Below are 8,462 nucleotides of genomic sequence, written 5' to 3' on the forward strand. Positions count from 1 at the left end.
TCTAGAAAGAGTATTTGATAATTTCTGAGTTCTAGAAAGTCATTTTGAGTCAATCCTCGGCTCATGGTCACTTGAGTAAGTTCTTCTAAACTCCTGCCAGTGTAAGGTCCAATAGGAATACCCTTGGTATGTCATACGTGAATGGTCATCCTTCGGATGTAGTCCGAGTCTGGTATAATCCTGCTTGACCAACAGGTAGACTGCTATCCGAAGGTAGTATCGGGGATGGGTAAACTAACCACTTGTGGTAGTATGGGTATATGGTCCCTTCAACTTATTAGACTGATTCAGTATTGACTTTGACTGTCAATCTGGGTCTCAATTACAGTCCTCTCGATACAAATCTATACGTGAAAATGTCACAATTCACAGCATAGACGTCTAGCCAAAATTTAGGCGTGTCATCCCCCCCAAACTAAAAAATTTGACCGTCCTCGGTCATTCGTAGTTTTGTATAGGGAAAGGATACCCAATCTGTTATTAGATTGATTCGACAAGACTATATCTCCTTTTAATTTAAATCACTGGGTTTGGATCTCTACTTCTCCGTGCTCTCCAATCAATTTGGATGCCCTCAAATGGGTTTCTAGCGCTCATGTTATCAATTTATTCACACGCCTGCTACGAATCGTAACAATTTAGCACTCAATTTGAATTGGATACTTTTTCGGTATTCGTATCACATTTCGAGATTTTAATTCACAATCTTTTTATCATCTAGTCACAGAACGAGCTTCCATTTCACGGAGAGCTGCTCTGACGTACACACTGAATCAGTGTGTACATTTATTTGGTTTGGGACACGGGGTTCAACAAATTTTTATTGAAGTCCGTTTTCTCCCTTCATTTCTTTCTTTCATCTCTTTCTTATCAATTCAAAATGGCTTCAACCTCGAGTCAAACTCGATCTTCGGCCACAGCCACTCTTCTCCCAACCTCCCTATTGGAGGCTCAGGTTCTTTTGTCCGATCTCAATTTAAAATCAACGCTCCCATTATTCTTTGAAAGCCTAGTTTTTCAACGTCTCCGACAGGGAGACTATGTCCCTCCTGTTTTGAATTCCCAAAATTCACCGGATTACAATGGTTCTGGAGAATTCCCTGCCTTTTCTTATCCTCGCTCTCTCGTCCCCTTCTGTTTTCCTCCCGACACATTGCATTCGCTGTCCGTTGCTTCTGGATTGGATCTATTTTGTTCGGCGCAAATGGCGGTTCGAACCCTACAGGATTTAGTAGACGAATCTCCTTCAACGGAGTCGGAGATTTACAATGTTTTTGAGGAGGCTGCTCCCTTTTTGGTATGTAGCCACCTCTACCCTTCTTCTTATTGCGGGTATTAACTATTTCTCTTAGATTTATATTCATGACTTTTGGGTGGGCCGTGCAAATTGCCCTTTATTTACAGAACAGGTCTTATTGTCGGCTGAATCGCTTTCTTTCGGGCTACCCGCTTTTCTTCGCGACAATTTGACGCAGCAATGGGGCATTCCCCTTGAGCATCGTTCCTCAGCTGAAGTAAGTGTTTTTTATTTTTATTTTTATTTTTTTATTTTTATTTTATTTATTTATTTATTGAATTCTCTTTATTCTCATTAATTTAATTTCCAGGGTGTCCCCAAATTTGAACGCTTCCCTGCCATTCCAATTCCCTTTTGTCTACGTTTTCGTGAAGGAAGCGCAATGATGCGTTCGGTCCCTTCTAAAGATCTAGATGTCTTTGCCTCGTTACGAGGCAAAGGTTCATTGGCGGTCGCATCAGTGATTAGTGCACTGTTAAGATCATGTACACCACGTAACCGTGCCAAGGCTACAGGGTGTCTAAGTGCGGAAGACGAATGGGACAGTAGTGAAGTTATTAACAACACCGCCGTTACGCCGTTAGTCCCCGGAGAGCGAGAGTAGAGAGAGAGGAGCTAAGTAGCAGCCAGGTCGGAGCGGCGGTATCGCCGATGACGAGGAGCGGACCAGAGGACGTTAAAGTCCTAAGGTCGAGGAGAACGTACTTCAAGGCGTTGAGCCTGAAGATTTAGAGAAGAGTCAAGTTGAGAAGGGAGATCTAAGTTGATAATTAAACTGAGGAACTACAGTAGCGTACAAGCAGTATTTATATCTACAGAGCGGTGCAACGGTGCGGAGCGCCAGACTAGCTACTAGGAGTTATACGTGTAGTCCTGCAGGGTAAAGTAAAAAGACAATAAGGAGGGACTAGAATGAAAGGGTATGTGTAGCGAGAAAGAACAATAAGGAAAAGATTACAATAAAGGTGGATCTTCGGAATACCGAGCGGCGGAATGGAGGCCCGAGGCATGGGCTTGACAGTATCCCCCTCTTAGGCTTGAGCCCTCGAAAGCCATTAATACCGGGAGTTGATTGGTCACCAAGGAAAAATTTTAAAGGCCGTCAGCATCGGGAATTTGGCCCGTCAGTCAGCAGGAAAATTTCCAAAAGCCGTTGGTACCGGGAATTGGCGTTAGTCATCAATGAAAATTTTCGGTTCACCGTAGACCAAGTACAATTTGAAGAAAAAATTTTCGCTGGTCCGTGCGCAGTTTTGCCCTATAAGAAGGGCCAGGTTTTGCCGACAAGGACCCAACTTTCCAAAAAACTTCCAAGTCCACCCAAATGTCGACGAGCCGAACTACCACCACCACCTCCACCACTATCGGCTCTATCCCCATTACGGGTAGACAACCCACTCCGCCGGCCGCCCCAACTCGTCCTTCCACGCCAGACCCGTCTGACGAAGAGCGGGAGCTAGAGCTCCAGTTAGAGCGCACCCGAGAGAAGAACAGGAGGAGGAAGGAGGAGAAGAAGAAGGCAGAGGAAGAGGCTAGGCGAAAGGCGGAGGAGGAGAAAAAAAGGCAGGAGGCTGCCGCCCGGGCCGCTGATGCCCGAAGAATAGAGGAGGAGGCGGCAGAGAAGAGGAGAAAGATAGCGGCGGCGGCGGCGGCGCGCAATCGTCGGGGGCCGTCACCTGGTGAGGCTTCTACCTCTGCTCGTAGAGTGGAGGTAGAAATTCCCCGGGTGGTGAAAAAGGGAAAGGCCCCTCAAAGGAACGAGGTAAGTTCCTATTTTCTACTGCCATGTCGCTACTCAATCTTTTGATACTAGGTTAGCAGCGGGGATCCGGATGATGGCGACGACGGCGAAAACGACGACGAGGACGATGAAGAACGGGCACCCTGCGAGCGGTGTTTTACCAAGAAAATTCCCTGCTTGGAGCAGGTGGGGAAAAGGAGCACTGTGATATGCAAGGCATGTCACGATGCAAAGGTGAAATGTTCGTATTCGGGCCGACCGGTACAAGTGAAGCGGGAAGGAGGGCCGGGCGGCGAGAGGATGGCCGTAATGGAGAGCCAGTTGGCTCAGCTGATGGCCGACAACCGGGCCTTGAGGGAAGCCACCTCAAGGTCACATCAATACCTACGGCAGCTCCTACGGCGACAGGATGAAGACCATGCCCGTCTCATCGCTATTGACACTAGGGATGCAATGAGGGGAGCGGCGGTACCAGGGCCGTCGAGATCGGTCTCCGAACGGCCGAGGAATTTGAAGAGAAGAAGGATCGTGGAGAATAGCGAAGAAGAGGAAGAAGAAGAAGACAAGGGAGGAGAGGAGGTAGTAGAGGGAGAGAAGGATGGAGAAGGGGAAGAGGAGGTAGAGGAGGAAGAGAAAGAAGGGGAGGCGCCGGCGCCGAAGAAGGCGGCCTCTGAGAAGGGGAAGGAGAAGGAGGTGGTAGTAGTAGAGTAGTACCACGGACATCGGACATCGGCCTTCGGCCCACTTCTTGTATTCTTCTTGTAGCCCTGCTCCTGTTTAATTTTTTTGACTTTGTATATTAAAAAATGTCAACGCAATTTAGAAATCGGAAAGCGAATGGGCCGCGAGGCGGCATAAGAAGTAATTAGTTTAGCATAAGTAGTATAAGTGTGAATGAACGCTAAATGAACACTGTAATTAAAGAAACTATAATAAGCAAATAAGAGAGAGAAGTAAACACTCAATTTGCTATCATCGTGTTTACCCTCTAAACACACGAAGTGAACTTCGGCGGAGCATGGCGAAAAAACGGGGGAAAGGAATAGGATGTTTTTGTGGTCAAGGTCCAGGCTTATGAGGGTATCGGGCGTGGAATGCCGGTACAAGTTCGTCAGCGTGTAATTCATCAGCAGCAACCCAAGAAAACTCATCGTCGGTACCTTCGTAACCGGCCCACCGAATGTAATAACGTAGGGGACAATGTTTATACCTTCTGTCCAGCTTAGAGTCCAGAATTTCTGCAACGTTGTACTCTTCTTCACCATCAACTTCAATTGGAGGTGGAGGAGATTGAGTTCGATTCGGAAAAGGGTTCGGCGTAACCGGCTCCAGCTGTGAGACGTGGAAAACCGGGTGAATTTGGCGAAGGTAGTCCGGGAGCTTGAGTTCATAAGACAAAGTACCAGGTCGACTGACGACCTTGAAAGGACCAAGATATTTTTCAGAGAATTTTTCAGTAGGACGAGTAGAGCGAATGTGCTTAGCAAGAACAAATACTTCGGAGCCGATCGGGAACTCCGGGTGCAAGATTCTTTTCCTGTCAGCTTGTTCCTTGTAACGGGATTGGGCTAAAAGGATTTCCTCTCGAAGGAAAACGTGGAGTTCATCGAGGTTCACGACGAAGTCTCTAGCTAGGTCAGACTTCATATCGACCTCGGGCTGAACGGTGATATTGGGATGGTATCCTTTGTTAGCGAAGAATGGAGTAATACCAGTGGAAGCATTGGGAGCGTTGTTATAGGCGAACTCGGCGATCGGGAGTAAGTGCAACCAGTCATCTTGTTGGTAGGAGCAATAGATCCTGATGTACTGCTCAAGAGTCTGATTGACACGCTCAGTTTGCCCATCGGCTTCCGGATGGTATCCAGAGGTATAGTGAAGTTCCATGGAGAGCGCTTTACCGAGAGCCCGGAAGAACGCCGAAACAAATTCGGAACCACGATCGGAAGTAACATGATTAGGGACACCATGCTTAGAGAAGACGTGAATAACAAAAAGCTCAGCTAGTTGTTCGGAAGTAATGGTGTCGTGAGTTGGAATAAATATAGCTTGTTTGGAAGATCGATCCACGACGACGAGGATAGCTGTATAGCCATTCGACATTGGCAGTTGCTCAATGAAGTCCATAGAGATGGAGTCCCATGGTCGGACCGGAACCGGCAGAGGTTTCAACAAGCCGTAAGGCCGGTGACGGCGGGGCTTATTGCGACCACAGATAGTGCAGGAGGTAACGTAGTCACGAACAAAGTCTCTGACCTTGGGCCAGGTGTATTGACGACGTACAGCTTCTAAAGTGCGGTTCTGGCCGAAATGGCCGGAGAGTGGATGATCATGGAAATAACGGAGGACTTGAAGGCGCAGATCGCCGTGATTCGGAACATAAATACGGTCATCAAGGTGTAGTAGCTTGTCACTACCTAAGCTCCAACGTTCATTGGAAGGATCTTTTGCAAGTTCCAAACCAGCAACGGAGCTCGGATCGGCGGGAAGGGCGAGGATGATTGCTTGGTGTAGGGCTTCGATATCCATGATAATCGAGGCTCGTAAAGCCGGACCTTCCAGGAAGGTAGCTCGAAGAGACGCAGTGAGTTGTTCGTTAGTAAAGATAGGACGGAAGTTATGAGGGTTCACTTGGGCGTAGCCGATATCCCCCTCTTTAGGGTAGACGTCCCAGCGTCTAGTTATCGAATCAGGTTTCTCGCCGAGTTTCCCCGGTCGGAAGCGAATGACCATATTAAATTGATGTAAAAATTCAGACCATCGGACCTGTCGGCGTGTAAGAACCTTGGTAGTAGAGAAATACTCAAGATTCTTGTGATCGGTGACGACGTCCACCGGATCACCCGAACCTTCCAGATAGTGACGCCAAGCTTTAAAGGCCTCGAAGATGGCCAGTAGCTCTTTGTCATGGGTATCGTAGTTGAGTTCCGCCGCATGAAGCGTTCTGGAAAGGAAGGCTAGAGGATGAATTTCACCGTCAGCATATTGGATGGAAAGAATAGCCGCAATGGCGTAATCGGAAGCGTCAGTTTCCACGATAAGTGGGCGATTCGGCTCCCAATGGGCCAGTATCGGCGCAGAAGTAAAAGCAGTTTTGAGATTTTCGAAGGCCTCTTGACAGCTGCTGTCCCAGATCCAGGAAGCGCCTTTTCGGGTAAGCCGAGTCATCGGCACAACGATATCACTATAGTTATAAATAAAACGACGATAGAAATTTGCGAAACCCAAGAAGGACTGAATGTCCTTAACCTTCCTCGGAACCGGCCACTCTAGAACTGTCTGCACTTTCTCCTTGGACATAGTCAATCCGTCGGGAGAAAGAATATAACCCAAATACTCAACAGTATCCATATTGAATTCGCACTTGTCGGGGTTGGCGTAAGGCCGATGTTTCCATAACCGCCGAAGAACTTCCTTGACGTGTTCTCGGTGTTCTTCTGGCGTATCAGAATAGATCAGAATATCGTCAAGATAGACGATGACACAGACATCGAGCATGTCAGAGAAGATGTCATTAACAAACCGCTGGAAAGCCGCAGGGGCGTTCATAAGGCCGAACGGCATGACCTTCCATTCGTAAGAGCCGTAACGGGTCCGAAAGATGGTCTTCCATTCATCACCTTCAGCGATTCTGACCAGATGATAAGCGTGAGCGAGATCCAATTTGGTGTATATTTTAGCTCTTTTCGGAGCGTCGAGAAGATCTGATATGAGTGGGAGTGGGTAACGATCCTTTTTGGTAATACGATTGAGTCCACGGAAATCGACGCAAAGGCGAAGTTTGCCGTCTTTCTTCGGGACAAAAAGGACCGGAGCGCCGTGAGGAGAGGATGATGGGGTGATGGCACCAGTAGCCAGCTGTTTGTCAATAAAGTCTTTAAGGGCGACTAACTCCTTTTCAGACAAAGGATAAATACAGCCGAGAGGCGGCGAAGCGCCCTCTTCCAAGTCAATCTTCAAGCCGTAAGGTCTATGTTCAGGGAGTGAATCTGCAGCAATCTCGTCAAAGACGTCTGCAAACTCTGCGTACTCTTCTGGGATAGAAGGATGGAGTGGAGGGACAGTAGGAGTGGTGGAGGAGCGGTCGGCGGCGCGGGCCGCGACCTCTGAGTGGATAGCACGAAGTAGTATGGGTTCCATACCAGCGTCCTTGCAAGCCCTGTTAAAGACTGCAGCACTGACGAGTGCAATGTCGACCTCGGGAGTTTCCAGTTGAGCAGCGAATTGAGAGACCGTAGGGTAAGAATAGATGGGTTCAAAGGGGAATTTGGACAAAAGGGGCTTGGCCCGTGAAGTCCGAGAGCGGCAGCGAGAGCGAGAGCGAGGTGAGTCCCCAGGAGGGGTCTCCTGAATTGTCGGTGAAACCGACGGCGAAAGTTCCGGTAGCGGAACAGCGACCTTTGCAACAACGGGGTTGATGGCAGAAGGTACAGACGTCTGTGGAGAATCAGGATGTGAAGTGTTACGGAACGTAATGTTTCGAGATGCCCAGTCAATCAACGGATTGTAGCGGGATAAGAAACTGTAACCTAATACTGCTTTACAAGATGAATCTAAATGTGTAACATAAAAGGGTAATAGAAGCAGCTCGCCGGAAGGGAACCGAACGGCGATATTCGCCATATCGGTAATGGGTTTAGAAGATAATGAACCATCGAAGAGACGAAGATTAACAGGAGAGATTTTGGTCGTAGGAATAGAATTTTGTGAAACATAACGAGTATCGATGAAAGAGTCAGTAGAACCAGAATCAACAAGAGTAGGAAATTTGAGAAGAGCAGAGATAGGTTCGGCCGGCGCGGCCGAATCGGATAACGAAAATTCAGTAGTCAAAGATATTACAAGAGATCGTTCAATAGAGGAAAGAGCGGACGCGTTGAGATATAACTCCCCAGGTGAGGTACGAACCTGATCAACGCAGCTCCCGTTTCGTACCGGGGAACAAGAGCTGCGGACTAGTTTTCCGATTCCTCTTCAACAACCTCAACGGTTGCTTCTGGGGTTTCTTCAACCTCGGCAGCGCGGCCCTTCGATTCTCGGGCCTTTCGCTTGTTGCAGTCAGCAATCTGATGCTTACCACCGCAGAAGAGACAAAGATTGTTCTTCATCCTTCTTTCCCGTTCGGAGGGAAGTACCTTACCATCTGCTCCTAGATGGTTGAATGCGGGGCGCTGAGCGCCGGATTGGCCGGAATTCGAAGAGTTCTGGGGCTTACCATTGTTGTTAGGCTTACCACCAGAGAAGGGTTTAGGTTTCGGCGTGAACGGCGCCGAAGAGCCCGAAGGCTGAGAATTGTTGTGCTGGTTAGTCGAACCAGTCTTGAAGTCCGAGGAACCCTTCTTCGGGTTCCGAGCAATAAAAGGCTTACCAGCCTCACGCTTCTTGGTTTCTTCGCGCTTCCAATAACGGTTGTCAATGCGAAGA

The sequence above is a fragment of the Lentinula edodes genome (genome assembly GCF_021015755.1).
Source record: "Lentinula edodes strain Le(Bin) 0899 ss11 chromosome Unknown C8R40scaffold_38, whole genome shotgun sequence".
NCBI lineage: Eukaryota > Fungi > Basidiomycota > Agaricomycetes > Agaricales > Omphalotaceae > Lentinula > Lentinula edodes.